Below are 18,345 nucleotides of genomic sequence, written 5' to 3'. Positions count from 1 at the left end.
AGAAATAACTTCAAAACAAATAGAGAAAAATTAAATACTAAGCTATGTAGACTTAAGTTTAGGAGTTCTGGGAATGTTGGGCTATATGTGTGGCACAGTGTATGAAAAAAAGATTTCATGGCACAGCTGGGAATTTTAACTATTCTCTTTTCTTGATGGAATTATATTCAAATAAGTTCACACAGCAAATGCCAATAAAGATAGGCATTTAAAAGTGTGTTATTCATAATGATTTAGAAGAACATCTTCTAGAACTTCTGGTCCTCAGGACTTGTCAAGCACTCTCCGGTAATTTAACATTATTTAATCAGGTAGGATTTAAAGAGGAGCTGGCTAAATGGGAATTGTAGATGGAAAGTAGAAGGGATTGACACAAGTATAAAGCACAAAGGTAAGAAATACCCTGGCACACATAACGTAGAGCAGAATTTCATTTCTCCATTTATTTTGGAATGCTGTTTTCCTTCTAGATAAAAACAAATACTGATTCAGAATATTAATGGGACTTCTCACCCAATAAAATTATTTATGGTCTCACACATCTAGAGGTCTATTTTTCTGAAATGATCAAACTATACTTTTACTGAGTCTGATTTGTATATAGAACAGTCTTTTTACAGTGTAGGTCTTTAATATGAAAGCTCAGGCAAATCCAGCAATAATCCAAAATCCCTTTGCATATCATAAAAAGAATGTGTTCAAATAAAAATTTGACTTTTGATACACTTCTATTTCAAGAACAGTGGAACCCCGATATTAAAGACATTGTTTAAGGGTACCTGGGTGGCTCAATCAGTTGAGCATGTCTCCTTATTTCAGCTCAGGTCATCTCAGGGTTCTGAGATCAAGCCATACTTTAGGCTCTATGCTCAGCAGGGAGTCTGCTTAAGATTTTTCTCTCTCCCTTTGCCCCTCCTCCCACTCAGGCACATACACCACCTTTCTCTAAAATACATACATAAAATCTTTTAAGAACACTGTTTAACCACTGTGCCACCCTTACCAAGTATTATCTGCAAAACTGTCAGAAATCTGAACTAAAAATCTCCTAAAGCTCAATGAAGAACATAAAAAAGCATGTTTCTAGGAATGTAAAAGTGGTTTTATAGGGAGTGGGAAAAGAAAAATGGAAGTGAAGGAAACTTTAACTTGAACTAAGCTAAATTGAAAAATAATAAAGATCATAATGGATCTATCCAATAGCTGAGATGAATGAGTGAGTCAGGGGACCAAGGTTGGGATCAATTGGGTTTATCAGGAGATAAAAAAGAATGAAGAGCAGGCATGTGAATCCAACTTGATGTTTCTACAATCTTGAGCTTGACTCTCTTAAACCCCACCCTACCTTGGTCAGTGGAAGCCCTGACAGAAAGACAAAAACAAGACTCCATGAATCTGTTTCTCTAATACTTGAAATCCTTAACTCACCAGGAGACCCAGTGATAAAATTCTTCCCTCCTAACAACTTTATTCTTTTTTGAAAGACTTCCATTCAAACCACACACAAAGCACAGCTATTAAAGGGCTTTTTAAAAGTCTATTGACCCCTGATGATTCAGAAGAAAATCTCAAAAGATTTCTGATCCTAAGGATTTGATAAGAAGTCAATTTCATCTAAAGACTCTGACACCTTGGGGTGTTCAAGAACTCTTTGCCATATAGAATCTGTTTTTGCCGTTTTTTCACCCTTTGTTCTACTTCCTGAAGCTAGTAGGAAAGATAAAAAGAATACTGTTCTAAAATCAAGACCTGAATTCTGGCCAAGGATCTACCATGAATTAGCCTATGGCATCAGTCAAGTCACTTAACCTTTCTGTGTCTTAATTACGTCTTCAGCAAAATAACAGTTTAGGGCTCAGAAGTCCTTTCCAGCAATATGGGCCTGATAGCAACTGAAGATCATGTAGTGATTATTATTCTGTATTGTTACTGCTCTTACAGTACTTCTGAGCTCCTGTGGAAACAATCTTAAAGAGTGCATTTGGGAAGGTGGTAGGATGTAAAAAAGCATTTGAATTTGGAGTCAGATACCTAGGCTGACAAAGTTAAAAGAGCTGCTCTACATAAATAATCCATGTGACCTTGAGCTGATTACTCAACCTCTTTGAGCCTCATTTGAATATAAGTGTATTGTGAGAATTACATAAAGCAACATATATAAAATATTTGGCAAGTTGCCTGATAAATGTCAGGTACATAATTAATGTTCATTCCATACCCTCTTGACCCCCCCCCCACAACTGATTAAAGATGAAGAAGAGAGGCAAGAGTTGAAAATTATAAGGGCTTGACCAAGAGTAACTAGTATAGCGAATAAATAGAAATAGAAATTTGGTAGAATAAAATGGTTTGAAGGTAGAGAGAGTTCAGTTTTAGGAATATCAGTTTGAGATAAAAGCTAAGCAACTCATAGAAAATGTCTAGTTAGCAGATAAGAACATAGAAAGTAAAGCTTATAAGAGATAAAAGATGTGAGTGTAATTCATCAATTCTCTAAAGTTTTTCAAATATTGACTGCAAGCCAACTGAAGAAATACATTTGACATTTTTAACTAGTCCTTGTTAAAGTATGTGTGTGTACACACACACCTATAATTATATATAATGTATATTATTATATAACATTTTAATATACAATGTATACAATATAATATATACACATTTAAAAGTTTGTTTCCTTACTACATGAAATACATCTATTTTTCTATTCTAGCCTATTCCACATTGTCTATTTCATTAAGGAGAAAAGCCTTGGTGACAACTCTAAATTGATTGCAATTCCCAATAAGAAGCTGAAACATAGTTTGAAAAACACTATTTTGGAGGACACAGTCATTATTTGTAAACTATTATCTAAACCAACTAAGTTATGAACTCAATGACCTCCTGGCTTTCTCCACAGAATGAGAACAGTCCCTGCTTTCCTGTGACATGGTAAACTATACCATGTGTCTGCTAATTTGGTAGATGATTAAATGTTATGCCCTTGAATAACTGACATGAATAAAAGCCCTTAACAATTTTAAACTGAGTTCATCTGTACTTAAACCTTTGATCTTACGAACCCTAGGGAGATCGAGGTCCCCAAGGACATCAGCTGTGAGGCCAGATTTCCTGTCCTTCACAATACAGCTTGCATTGCTATTTTATTCAAAGCACCATACAAATCAATAAATTACAGATAAAGTATTCTTATTTAAATCAATTCTGACTACTGCTCAATAGGCAATCGTTTTACAAATTCCATCCAAAACATAGTATGATTTAGACTCGTATCTCCCTCCAAAATGTCTCCAAAGCCAAGGTTCTAGGCATCTGTCTCCTGTCTGCAGCTAGGCTTCAATGCTCTGCTGTTTCCAAATAACAAGAGGATTTGATCATAATTATCATTTCCCCTTAACTCTGAGTGGTTTTCATTAAACCAACTCCTTAGCTAGTCTCAATAAGACATAATTTCTTAATTGAGTAAATACTTCAAATGCAGAAAAGAAGGCCTTTTCTCACAACTCTCCACCCTATAAAAAATTTCCACCTGACAGAGAGAAACGTGAAGAATGTGAATTGGTCTATTTTGATCCGTTTAGATTTCTGCTCTACCCCTTTTATACACTTTGGTTATTTGGTGATTTAGCCTAATTTTATCCAATTTTGCACATGATTTTCCTCTTTAAATCCTTCTCCTTCAAGATCCACGGTAAATGCATCTTTTTTTTTTTTTTTTAAACAAAGATTTCCCTGGCTATAATTAATGACTCCTCCTAATGCCATATAACATGCTTTATGCATCTCTATTTTATCTGTATCATTCTGCTTTCATTAAAGATTAGCAGTCCTGATAGTTCCTTGATAAAAGTATCTCCAATGTCCAGTGATAGAAGTATCTCCAATGTCCAGTGGATTTGATCAAGGGAAACCAAATAAAATCAATATCATTATTTCAAGTTGGGGCATAGGATACATAGGGAAATAGTAAGAAAGAGGCAGAAATTAGATATGAGAGGTGGAAATTCAAACACATTACATCTGTATCTGTGTTTATATTTCCTATTAATTGAAATAGGAAAGAAAAACTATTTTAGACAAGCAATGGTGTAAGGGCAAAGAAGAAGGGATTTGTATCAGACCCAAATTTAAATCCTGATTCAAGCACTTAAGTCAGTGCAACATTTGCAAAGTGCTTAGCTTCTCTGGGCTTTAGTCTCCTTATGTGGAAAGCTAGGTCAGCTCCTTTTGTTGTACTAGTGAGAACTAGGTAATGCACTGTGTATATTTGCAGTATACTAGAGTTTTAGTGAGTGCTAGGTCATTCCCTCCAATTCTTATCTTATAGTTTTACATCTTTACATTGATTTCTACGTTAAATGTTTTTCTAAGTTCCCATTCACCTTCTTAGCTGTTTAATTATTGGAATTCCCCATGGTTGACTGCACGCTTCTTGCTTTGCCTTCTATTGAAGTTTTTTCTCTACCTAACCTTTAATCATAGGCATCTCAGGACAAGCTTCCTTAGGACTTAATATGGAAACAGTAAGAGTGAGGGCCCCCAAAGGGATAGGAAGTCTTGTTTACAGGTAACTCAAGCTACACACTTCCATTGGTTTGGGGCAGATGCTGGTAGGGCAGCGGTTTGGGTACCTGAATAATCAGAGTTTTGTATCAACCTACGATTTCTTTCCTTATTTGCACTGATTGTAAGAGTTGGAAGATCAAATACTTAACAGAATAGCAAATAAGATTTAGCCTCCTAAAAGGCAGTTGAATAAATTATTCTAACCCCAGCCCTGAGACGTTAGTATCTGATTAGAAGCAAAGCGTATCCCTGGCTAAATACAACAATAGTCAAAATCCTAGAAGTAGAGAATAGAACAGTGGTTTCTAGGGCCCGAGGGTGGGTGGGAGGATAAATCTCATGTTACATATTCTTGCTTCCAGGAAGAAAAAAGGACTTATACTATGAAGAGAGGGATCTCAGAGTTCAGGATACCAGTTTTATATACTGAGCCTGTCATCAGCTTCTAATTTAAGTTTCCCGTATTTAATTTGCACAAATGAGCAGATATATTTTTTCCTCTAGTTCATTCTTACATGAAGAATACTGTATTATAAACCTTATTTGGACTTTGTTTTCACTTAACCAATATATTCTGGCAAAACACTCTAGTATCAGTTCATAGGGAACTTCATTCTTTTCACAACCACATGGAAGTCCACTATGTGGTATGGAGGTACCACAGTCAATGCAACATCCCTACTGTGGATGGGCATTTAGATTTTTCCAATATTTACAGTTACTAATGATAAGCTTTGTACATTTGTATTTTCATACTGTTGGCGCTGTATCTTCAGAATAGATTCCTATAAGTGAGATTGCTGGGTCAAAAGGTAAGCACCTATGTTGTTTTGTTAGGTATTACTAAATAGCACTTATGAAGGTTTATATGAGTTTACATCACAAATGGCAGGTACAAGAGTAATGGTCTCCCTACAGCCTCACTAACCGAACATGTTGTAAATACTTTGATTTCACTAATCTTATAGGTTAAAATGGCATCAGAGTGGGGTTTATTACTTTGCATTTCTTCAATAATGTGAAATTTTGCTGTGTTCAAGGGCCATTTTTATGTTAATTTGTGAATCATCTGATCAGATCTCCATTCCCACTTTTTAGTTGGGTTTTGGTCTTTTGTTCCTCATTGTTTAAGGTTTCTTCTTTACATGTAAGGAAGTTGGTTTTTGTAGTATATGTCACAAATACTGTCTCCTAGTTTTTCAGTTCTGGTGTATTGACTGCAAAAACATTTTATGTAGTCCAAGTTATCAGTCTTCTTTTACTGTCTATAGATTTTGAGGCTTTTCCTACAGGATTAAAGGTGAATTCACTTGTTTTCTTACAGTACCGAATGGTTTTACTGTTACATTTAGATATTTGATGCACACTGAGTTAATTTTGTGTGTGGTGTGAAATATGGAATCTAATCTTTTTTCCAAGTGGCTAAACCAGGTTGTCCAAGCTTCCTTTATTAAAAAGCCCATCTTTGCCTTTTAGCATATGCCAAATCTCCATATGAACTTTGGTCTGTTGAGTTTTTCTAGTCCACTGATCTATTTACATTCCAGTACTTAATCATAACTGGCTGTATAGCAAGTTTTAATGTCTGATGAAATTCATCCACCCTTAATTTCTTAATTTACCTCTGAAACTAATAATATACTATATGTTAACTAAATTAAATTTAAATTTAAAAAAATAATACAGTACATAATACATATACCAGAAAAAGTATTCCTCAATTCGCCTCATAAATTGAATTCCAGCAATGGCTTTATCAGCATCTACTGAGAGAATTACATGATTTTTTTCCTTTAGAGCTATTAGTAACATGTATGATATTAATGAATTTCCTAATATTAAGCCAAACAGAATAAATCCCATTTGATCTAGTATAGCATATTATTAATGTAGTACTAAATTGTATTTACTATTTTTGCATCAATATTCATAATTACTGGTCTTTTATTTCCTTTTTTTGTAGCATGTTTATCAGGATTAAGTTCAATATTCAATTTTGCTACATAAAAGTTAGGAAGTTTTCCCTCATTTTCAAAGCCCTGAACAACTTATAGAGCATTAAGACTACTTGGTCTTTGAGGATTTACTAGAATTTGTTTGTGAAACCATCTGAGCCTGGTCTTTTTGTTGTGGGATAGTTCTTTAATAACTCACTATTTCTACTATGAAAATGGAACTTTCTAACTCTAGTTAGGACAATTTTGGTAAGCTCTATTCTCCTAAAAATAAATTCTATTTCATCTAGATTTTAACATTGATGTCAAGGTCTATAGTCATTGATAATTTTTAAATTTCTTGTTTCAACAGTTATTTCTGCCCTGTCAATTCTTATTTTGTATATAAATCTTTCCTCCCTTTGTTCTTGATGAAGTTAGCTAATATTGTTGATTTGTTAAGAACTGGATTTTAGAGTCTACTATTTTGTTATTCTTTACTTCATTAACTTCTTTTATCTTTAGGATTCCCTTATGTTTTATTTACATCATTGTTCTTTTAGTTTATTAAGGTAAATATTTTCAGGATTTCATTTTTACTGGTAAAAGTATTTAGGGATATGCATTTCTTTGACAACTGCTTAAAAGAATCCCATAGATTCTGATCTATAGAGACCTCTCCTTGTCTTAATTTTTAGTTCTATAATTTATTTTGTATTTCCCCTTTCACTCAAGAGTTGCTTAATAAAAGGTTTTTAGATTTCAAGATAGACTTTCTATTGATTAGAAATTTCTAGTTTTATTGCTTTGATCATACAATAGAAATATTACAAATGATACGCTATGAAAATGAGTTGTGTGTGCTAGAGCAGACTTGTACTTGGCTTATGAAAGCCAATTGTATACCTCACTTCCCAACTTCCTGATCAGTGACATTACATGGGTAGCTTCAAATCAGCTACAGGAGGATTTATATCAGAAAAATCAGCAAGTACTATAAATCAGAGCTTCCCCACCACCACCAAAAGAGCTGATTATTTACCATCCTACTGGTGAACTTACTTTGTACTTGAAAATGTACAAATTATGTGACTGTTACATGAGCTTGAGAAAATTTACTCTGTATTGTGCAGGTATAGAGTTTGATATTTATTCATATGATCTCCATTGATCATGTTAGGTCTTCTTCTCATTTTTTGTCTACCTTGTCATTCCTGTATTAAGAGTGCTATATAAATAGGTCCTATTATTTTTTTAATAGGTCCTATTATTACTGTGATACTGTGATTCTATGTTTCCTTCCATCTCTAGTATTTTTTATAAAGATGATTGCTATGTTATTTGATGTAAAAAAATATTCACAAGGCTATGTCTACATTGTAAATTGTGACTTTTCCATCAAAAAGTGCCCATAATTTTCTGAGGTTTTTTGGTTGGTTTCATTTTGCCTTTGACAGTGTGGTTGGTCAGTTTTTGTTACCATACTTTAACTCCTACCTACTGCTTATACAACAATCAATAAGCTTATTCTCATGTTCATAGCAGCATTATTCACAATAGCTAAAAAGGTATAAATGATACAAGTTTCTAAAGGATGAATGGATATTCCAACTGTGGTATACACAAAAAACGATATTTTATTCAGCTTTCAAAAGGAAGGAAATTCTGACATGTGCTACAATATGAACCTCGAGGAGATCATGCTCAGTGAAATAAGCCACTCACAAAAAGGCAAATACTCTATGATTCCACTTTTAGGGGTTACCTAGAATAGTCAAATTCATAGAAACAAATTAGAATGGTGGTTATCAGAGGTTGAAAGGGAGGGTTATGGTTTAATGGGTATAGAGTTTCAGTTTTACAGGATTAAGAAGTTCTAAAGATGGAAAGTAGTAATAGTTGTATAACACAAAACAATGCATGTACTTAATAGCACTGATCTGTGCATTTTAAAATGGTTAAGATAGATTTTATGTTACATGTATTCTATAATAAAAGGGAAAAATACCCTCTGTTTACCAATTCTATTTTGTCTAATATCATGCTTACTATACCTACTTCCTTATTTATTCATTTTCCTGGTGTGCTTTTTTCACCCATTATTTTTAACCTTTCAAAATTACTTTGCTTCAGGTATATATCTCTTATATACAGTATGGTATATGTTTTATGAGCCAAATTGAATGTTTTTCTCTTAGTACATAAGTTAAACCTATTCACACTTATTGATATGACTGATGTTTTGTCTTATCTGTGGAAAATATATGTATTTTATTACATTTGCTATGCTTTTTTTTTTTAAGAATATATGTATTCTTTGCCCTTTGAATTTTTTTTTTTTGATATTTTGAAGTGTTTAAATTTTTGTTCTGGTGATTATCATTGTACTTGTTAGTACTTCTAATTTCTTGGTATTTTTTGGTTGGATTTTGCCTTTGAAGATCTGGTTTACCACTTTTTGTTATCCTGCTTTAACTCCCATCTACTGCTTATACAACAATCAAAAAGCTTATTCTAATTCTCCTCTCTCTCCTTTTCCAGGGCATTATCTACTTTGTCACAATATACAACATTTGTACTTTAGATTTCCACCCTTCTCCCCACCAAGTTTTTATTATATCTACATTTATATACTGAAATATTCACCTGAGTTTTAGGATTTTCAGTAAAATCCTTTGGCTGAAATTTTCCTAGTTAATATTTTGGTTAGCTGAAGCCTATCCTCTATAACTGGCAAAAAAACAATCAAACCTCTTCAATTCATTTTGTTATTCTGCAGCTATGTTGCTATTTTCCATAAACTGAACTAGTGGCAAAATATCAACTCTCTTCCCTTCCCATCCACTTGCCATAGAAAGAATTTTTAAGATTTGAGAGAAAGAGCACTAGCAGGAGAGGCAGAGTGAGCGGAGGACAGAGAATCCCGAGTAGACTCTGCACTGAGCACAGAGCCCCACAAGAGGCTCAACCTCAGGACCCTGAGATCAGGGCCTGAGCTACAACCAAGAGTTGGACACTTAACCAAGAGTTGTGCCACCCAGGCACCCCACAGAAAGAAATTTTTAAGCCCATGGTAATATGTCTTTCACATTGAGGAACCCACTTAGGTTAATGTCATTAAAAGCACATACATATGTGACACCTGGGTGGCTCAGCAGTTGAACATCTGCCTTCAGCTCAGGGCATGATCCTAGAGTCCCAGGATGAGGTCCCACATCTGGTTCCCTGCATGGAGCCTGCTTCTCCCTCTGCCTGTGTCTCTGCCTCTCTCATGGATAGTTAAATAAAAATCTTAAAATAAAAAATAAAAATACATACGTAAATCCTATGGTCGATTTGAAGCTATCCATGTAGTGTCACTGATCAAGAAGTTGGGAAGAGAGGTACTGGCTTATGAAAGCCAATTATATATAAGTCCACTCTAGCACACCACTCATATAGAGTATCATTTATTTGTATTTTATGATCAAATCAATAAAACTAGAAATCACTAACCAATAGAAAGTCTATCTTGAAATCTATGAACCTTTTATTAAACAATTCTTGAGTAAAAGGGGAAATACAAAACGAAGTTACAGAATTAAAAATTCAGACAAGGAGAGATTTCTATAGATCAGACTCTATGGGATACATTTTAAGCAGTTGTCAAAGAAATGCATACCACATGTTTAAAAAAAATGTCTTTCCAAAGACCTTGTAATAATATACCCACTGAAGCATTTCAGCATAATCAGCATTTAATCCAATCTTTACTAAAACCTATAACCTTAATAATGATACTCAATGCTGGCTGGCATCATCCCCAGTCGATTGCAGTTCTATTTATTCATTTGATACCTTAACATTTAGTTGAATTATCTAACCAAAACATCCTAAGAAAAAGACTGGAGTAATTATATAAACAGAGCAAGATGATTATAAAGCAAGACCAGTTAACATTTAGCCAGGTTAGAGAGTTAATTTGCATATGCATATCTCTGGAGGTTTGGGCCTTTGCTATCTGTTTTATTATGTCCTTTGATTTCTGCATCTTTATTCATTTTCTTTAATGAGATGCTATAGGGTGTTTCCTTACTTAGGTGTCATTCTTATACACATATATTCATTTTGATTCAGAGATATGCCTGGGAGCCTTGGAAACATAGGTGGGGTGTAATTACAGGACACTATGGGATAACAACAGGGAAGAAAAGCATGAGAGTGTTTGTCTGGAATTAGACCTTCCATGACCACAGAAGGCACAAGGTCTTAGATTAAAATCCTAAATGGGTCTTCCACTACATGTACACTAGCTTATCAGGAAAACCTCTAGCATTTAGCTGTAAATGAAAATGTCATATAATTTTAGAAGATCTTTTTGTAGTTCTAGGTCCATTTCTTTAGCCTGAAGGGAAACTTTTAAAAGGAGCCATTTCTCTGACCTTATTTTCTCAATATCCTATCACATCCTTTTCCTCCTTACCATCCTCTTGCACAGAAACTATAAATATATATTCCTTGAACCTACATGCTTAGGTCCTTGGCAGCTTGACTCAGTTCCCAAGGAAGATGTGGTTTAGATTCGTGTGTCTAAATCACTTGCTTTAAAAATACTTTTCTCAAAAATACACCTCTTGAGTCTAAATGAAAGCTAGAGATATATAATGCAGTTTGTAAAACTAAAATTCTCTTTGGAAAAAAAAAATTGTCACTATGGTATACTGTTCTGCAATGAAATGGTTGAATAAGTGTCAAGGACAGAACATATCAGTACATGATGTTCTGTGCACAGACAACAAATATTCAGAGGTGTATAACCAGAGCAGATTCACTGTTAATCCCATTTGTTCTATGTACCCTAAAATAAGAAAATGAAAACCTTAAAGGCAGAGACATTCCGTTGTCTTTATGCCCTAAGAATTTTAGGACAGGTGCATGTGAATTTGAATCTTGATGAGGTGGTTAGCGTACAAAGGGAACAGAAATGATTCATTCTCAGTGATTCACTCTCTCAAATTTTTAAAAACACCATGTAATTTCAAAGGTTCAAATTATGTGACTGATTTTTCGATGACATGTGTTAAATCCCTCAGCAATTAAAAATTTCCTGGGATGGAGGGTATGATAGTTATCTATCAATATCTTCTTTATATTAATGTATAATTTTTCTAAATATCTTCAATCCTTTTATAATTATTCTCTAAAGTTTTCTAATAGTGTAATTTCCAGCCTTCTCCAGTCTAGATGAAGATAGGACAACAAGTACACCTAGGAAAATGATATACCGCCAGGATAGGAAGGAGAATAGTCTGAATTTAGGACAGAAAGGGCAAGCATATGATACAGAAGACAGAGGTTTTTGCCCAAAATGGGCAGGTTGAAAAGAAGCCTGAAGCCAATTGGACATTACACCTAGATAAATCTATCATGACATGGTTCTAATTCTCAACCTTATAGTCCTTGGTATTGGAGACTCAGAAATGAACAGATTATGACTAATAGGCACAAAATTAAACTCAAATGAGACTTGTGTATAAACCAGAAGGTCAATTTGTGAAATTTCCTGTTGGGGTGTGGTAGCCATGGAAGTTCAAGCAAACCTGACACAATGAGTGTGGTTAGATCCTAGGAATCTGCTGCAGCGGCTATGCTTTACCTGGCAGCCCCTGCCAATTACTGAGTACAGCACTGAGCAGGGAAACTGCCTAACACAGACTTTCCCTTCCCATAGGCCTGGCCATTTCTGCCCAACCTAGGTCTTCCTTCTATAGGAAATTGCTAGAGCTCCCCTTAGTTTGGAAAACATTTTCTTAGAATTGCATCACAGTCTAAGGCCTATCCTACCCGATTTTCCTTCTTTCCCCCTCTCCTTTAAGAAGTGTGAGATTTGCATTAGAGTGGTCTCTGCCTTCTCCTGTTCCCTCTCCCTTTTGTCTCATATAGACCCCAATAAGTAAATCTTTTCTCTTTCTTGGCATCTTCTAGTATTAACTAGTCCTTAATAAATGTTTGATGTGGAAAGGCTTCTGATTTTGAAGTGACAGCAAAGTAACTTGGAAATTCTCCCACTACAAACACCTACAAATACTAATGAAACCTAAGAAATCTTTAAGATACATTACTAGCTTACAAGGAAGGGGAATTCCCAAATGTCAAGTGAAAACAGTTACAGCTTCCATTTGTAAATCCCCACCGTGATCTAAAATATACAAAAAAGAACACATAGGTGGCTCACTCGGTTGAGCATCTGACTCTGGGTTTCAATTCAGGTTATGATATCAGGGTTGTGGGATCCACTCCCCATTTTGGGCTCCGTGCTCAGTGCAGAGTCTGCTTGTCCTTCTCACTCCCTTGCTGCCCTCCCCACCATGCTCTCTTTAAAATAAATCAATCTTAAAAGAAAATAAATACACAAAGGAACAACCCATTTTGAAATAGAGACAGTTAAGTATTCTCAAAGAATCTACAAGAAAATATGAAACCAGTATTTTTAAAATTACTACATACACCAATGGAAGAATCAAAGTCCTAAGATGATACTATTAAAAAAATACACAATTCAGGAAAACTTCACCTAAATGTTACAGAATTTCAAAGAAAATATAAAATGTTAAAAAGAAATAAAAAGGAAAGTCAGAAGCTGAAGAATGAGACATTATAGGAAAAAATTAAGCCACCAATATATCTCAAAAAAATGTAGGCAGTGAAATTGAATAAAAGATTAAACAGTTTTAGAGACTTAAGCTGGAAAACAGATCTGTGGAAATCCAGAATGAAACAGAAATAGAGTTAGAAAATATAAAAAGTTAAGAGGAATAGAAGACAAAGCAGCTCTAATTTACATCTAGGGGTAAATGGAAAGGAGATTTCAAGGAAGTAGTGGCTGACATGGCCTAGAATGACAAAAAAGGCACTAATCCTAAGATTCAAGAATCGTAACGAGTCCCAAGAAGAATAAAAAATTCTGAAATTGCATAAAACACATGCAAAAGAAAAATCAGAATTAACCAAGGAAAAAAGGAACAATTAGACTAGCAGATTTCTGTTCAAGAACAGAAACTAGAATAAAATCTTGATGGAATGAATTTAAAAAGGAGTTTGATTTAGGCCAGAGAGGACAAGTAGGTTTTATTTTGTATGCCCTCCTCCATTATTTAGTTATATCTCCCTAGAAGGCTTTTAAAATTCATTTAGTTCTAACAGGGAAAAAAAATCCCTTAGTTATTGTTGTCTGTCATTATCAAAAGAAAGGCAAGTAAAACTCCAGAGTGGGGGGTTTGAGTGAGATCCATCTAAGATACAGGTCATGGTGAGGCTCAGTGAAATTACTGCCTCACAGCAGAATCTTTCCTCTATGGCCAGAATCTCACGAAACATGGCCTTTATCTAAGGAGGTTTCAAGAATCATGATAATGTATAGAACATGTCTCTGAAAAGATTTGTGTTCAATAAATGGAATGGCATTTGTGAGGACACTACTGTAAAGCCTTCAGCAATGGCCTCTGAACCCAGCACTTGGCACCCAGACGTGGTCTCTTTAACTCAGCAGAAGTTGATCCCTGTGTCATGGAGACTGAAGATGAAACTTCAGGGAGCTAATACCAGACTAGCCCTGATAAGCTGCATTTTCCTCAACAATGGCTTAGCATTTATGAGTACAGATGTCCACATAATCATTATTGGTTTTAGTTTTCCAAATTAAGGAAATATTCTAACTAAAATACTATGAAGTACATGTTAAATCACTATATTGTACACCTGAAACTAATATAACCCTGTATATAACTATAGTGGAATTAAAATTTTTTAAATTGAAAAAAAATTAAGACTATGAAGTACGTAAAGGCTTTGGAACCTGGAATATATTTTCCCATATCAACTATGTAACACAGAATGATTGATATCTCAAACCAACTTGACATAAATCTGCATTGCTCCTAATGAACCTGAAACAGAATATGTATTACTGGATCCCACTTCACTAATGTGTCTTGTCCCTAAGGCAACGTCCACATGTAGATGCAATGTAAAAACGTTAGATCTAGGACCAGAAGACCAAAGTCCTTACCTCCAGCCCATGGCTTTTCCACTACATAATCCACCAGTCCTCCTGCCTCTAGACCCTGAACCCCACCCAACCCCAAACCAAGAGGAGGTTGAATTAGAGATAAAGGACTCCAATAATGCCTGTGTGGACTTAGGAGTAATTTTCAAGAATGATTTCCTTTCTTGAAGAAAACATAGGTATGCTTGTAAGCTAAAACTTTAAATAAAAAAAAAAGATAAGGACAAAGTGACAAAGGTAGGATGCTTCCATAAACTTCGTGTACTGAAGAAATCAGTGTATCAAGCTCTAACTCAAGTAATAATGTTTGAGATTAAGTACTTAAATGAATCTGGTAAGGTCCTGTACTAACCATTTTTTTTCTCCTAGCTACCTATAAGATAGGTATTAATATTTTCCCCATTTTATAGAGGAGAAGACAGAAGCTTAGAAAAGTTAAGATGCTAGTGTAGGATCAAAGGGCTAGCAAGTGGTGGCAATAGGATTTGATAAGACAAAGATAAAGTCTGGCTCCAGCTGTACCACTACACAAGTCTCCTGTCCAATCCCATTCAGATGTCAGAAAGAATAATTACACACAAAAATGGCAAACGGGTTTTTAACTAATGCCAACTCTGATCTATTTGTGGTTATTTTGATAAAGATTCCAGTGCTCCATCAGGGCTCAATGACAAAGAGTGTTATGATTATTTAGCAATGTCTGCCATTGGTGAGAAAGTGGTGGAGTGACAATATTTGCTACATATTTGCTATTCCCAGAATAGTGAATTCTTTAAAAAGTTTCTATCTTAAATACTCAAGTTAAAATTATGAGGAAAGGAACATTGACAATTGCTGCCACTCCTGATTTTTTTTTTAATGGAAAGACACCCATCTGTGATATAAAACTTAAAAATGGAATACAAGCTGCTAAATTGTTCCCAAGTCTGTATTGGTGAAGGTTAACCTCAAATACTATTCCTCCCAACATTCCATAACTTTAAATAATAAAAAGGTGATAATCCAAGCAGCAGAGACAAAATGAAGTTGTAGGCTTTTTTTTTTTTTAAAAAAAAAAAAAAAAAAGGACAGGAGGAGAAAAAGTCTCATAACTGTCAACCAACTGCCAGGAGTTTCATGAGTCAAGATTAATAAATCCTTGTTTCCTCCTCAAATCCAGGGAAACACAGGAAAATCACATCCATATAAATATATCTAACTACTTCTCATCACTATACCAGCAACCACCACCCTTGTCTCTCATCAGAAAGATTAATAATCCCCCTACATAGTCCCATGGCTTCTACCGTTAGCCTCTACAGATTTTAGCACAGATGCTAGAATGATTCTAAAACCATCCAATGACAGGCCATAACATTCAGTAAAAGTCAAAGTATATATAGTGGCTTACAGGGCTCTCAGAGGCCCCTTTTCCTATCTTCAAATATCTGTTCTCCCCTGCCCTCGACAACTACACCAGCCTTCTTGCTATACTGAAAATGTGCCAGGCTTCCTCCATCTCTAAGCTTTTGTATGTGTAATTCCCTCAGACTAGAATGTTCTCCCTTTCAGTTATTCCCACAACTCACTTTGTCACCTCCTTCTTGTCTTTATTCACCATGTCCTCTTCTCAACGAGGCTTTTTGATCTAAAACTGCCACTCCATACCCTCTTACTATACTGCCTTCTCTTCCTAAAGAAGTATTTTTCTCTGTATCCCTTATAACCACTTTACAAGTTACATATTAACTTTTAGTGTGACTCGCCCCTTCTCTTCACCCCCATTAAACTGTAAACCTTACAACAATGGGGACATTTTCCAGTTTGCGCTCTGCTCTAAGTTCAGGGTCTAAAATTGTGGCTGCCATACAGTAGGCACTCCTATGATCCATAATTCTGTTTCCTGGGCAACAGGAAAAAAGTAAACTCAAATTTTCCTTTTTTTTTTTTTCCTTTTTCTTTACAGTGGGTCTGAAACTCAAATATTTTCCTAAATGTTGCTTTAGGTGCACTATTTCTTGACAGAGATGCCAATTTCTAGAGTCCACACTAAAGCACTCAGACCACAGTGACCACAAGAATATATTCCATTCCTACTACTGCACATGCAGTCCAGAGACATGGAGCATCAGCTACGAGTTTGCTAGAAATGCAGATCTTGGTTCTTATACCAGAACTTATGAGTCATAACGTGCATTTTAACATGTATACACAACAAGGTGGTTTTTATATGCACAAAGTCTGAGCAACATTATGAGTTACTGGCAAAGGGCTCTCTCTCATCAAGAGTTATCAAGGAAAGCACAAGCCAGTTTTTGAGATCCAGGAAAACTCAGATGTTGCTTATTTCCTAGAAAATCAAGCTTCAACAAGTAGTGGAGTCCACGTGCCAGCCTTTCATTTCTAAGTCCATGTGAAATTTCCAAAAGTAAAGAAACCACCAACCACAACCCTTAATATCCCATGCCACCTTTAGTTAGTGTCACACTGCCAGCATGCATCACAGCTTAGGCAGGAAAACAATGCATGGAGAAAGTGATGTCTCAGCTTTTGAGTTGTAGGCCCTTAGATTAATCATATTCTCCTCCTCAGGGTCCAGCTGATTCATCTGTTTAGATGAGTAGGAATACAAAGCTCTCCCTTCCTCGAGTCTGTTTTGAGTTTCAGATGGGTTCGTATTTGTCAAAGTTCTCTGAAAAGAAAATAGTGTTGCATAAAATGAAGTATTTAAGCACTAGTATTTTACTTGCCATTTCCTAACACATGCTTGGTTCATGCTTAGGGAGATGGATTCACACCATATCACGATTGGCATTTGAGGACCAACTGTTGTTTGTTCTTGTACTAGAAGCCATAGCAGCTAAGGTAGGACATCTTCCAATTATATGATTTTGGTTCTAATTATCTTGCACCCACACAGCAATAAGTTTTCCCTTGCCACTAGCAGAATTACAATTATCATCATTCCTTCCTGAATCACTATAATCATTAAAACTGAACTCCTCAGAGAATTTCACCCTTTTTCTGTGCTTCCACTACTAGGTCCCTCATGACTCTTGCCTCACTTTGAGCAGCAAAATAGCCCTGTAACTCACCAACAAGGAAATTTCTTACCTATCATTGGAGATAATGGTCACCCTTGGATCAACAGGCAAGCCACAGCTTCAGAGTAGCACGTTGTCTATATGTAGAGACATGCTGTCTGACCTCCTGGACTGAGCCCTGTCTACCATCTGTTTCCAGGTATATGATCTCTTGCCCATGTGTAAATTTAATTATCAAACTCTTCCATTTCCTGAGGATAGTTGGTTGTCAATCTCAGCTCACCTATTCTGTTTTGCATTTGCAAATTCCTTTCTGACCTCAACATTGCTCTCTCAATTCATAGGATTTACCCACTGTCAGTTTCACTATCCCTCCAAATCCTCCAGTTGTGATCTTTATCTATATGCTGCAACATAAGTGAGAGCCAAAGTACTTGGTCCTGGCCCCCTCTGGGTCTCTTGATCCCAGAACCACCCAAGACCTGGTATTGTGCACCAACATGCTGGTTTTCCTAACGAAACAATATTCTTTTTGCTACATTTTAAGTGCCTTTGTTATTTACAACCCCATGGCTGATCTTTGGGAAACTCCAACAGCTTCCAGGCTATACTCATTTAAAAAAAAAAAACTTGGGGCACCTGAGTGACTTAGTGGTTGAGTGTCTACCTTTGGCTCAGGTCATGATCCTGGGGTCCTGGGATGGAGTTCAGCATTGGGCTCTCTGCAGGGAGCCTGCTTCTGCCTCTGCCTATGTCTCTGTCTCTCTCTGTGTGT

The 18,345-nt window shown here is 35.6% G+C and overlaps 1 long non-coding RNA gene across 1 annotated transcript in view; it reads right to left on the bottom strand.

The window, feature by feature from the left end:
* Positions 1 to 17,090: 17,090 nt before the first annotated feature.
* LOC111090432 overlaps positions 17,091 to 18,345 on the bottom strand; it is a 78,481-nt gene continuing 77,226 nt past the window's right edge. Inside the window, exon 4 of the long non-coding RNA XR_005371868.1 lies at positions 17,091 to 17,218. This is a non-coding gene — a long non-coding RNA (uncharacterized LOC111090432). The remainder of the gene's footprint in view (positions 17,219 to 18,345) is intronic.

This window comes from Canis lupus, chromosome 17, assembly GCF_011100685.1.
Source record: "Canis lupus familiaris isolate Mischka breed German Shepherd chromosome 17, alternate assembly UU_Cfam_GSD_1.0, whole genome shotgun sequence".
In the NCBI taxonomy this organism is placed as follows: Eukaryota; Metazoa; Chordata; class Mammalia; order Carnivora; family Canidae; genus Canis; species Canis lupus.
This window is presented reverse-complemented; position numbering and strand designations above follow the sequence as displayed.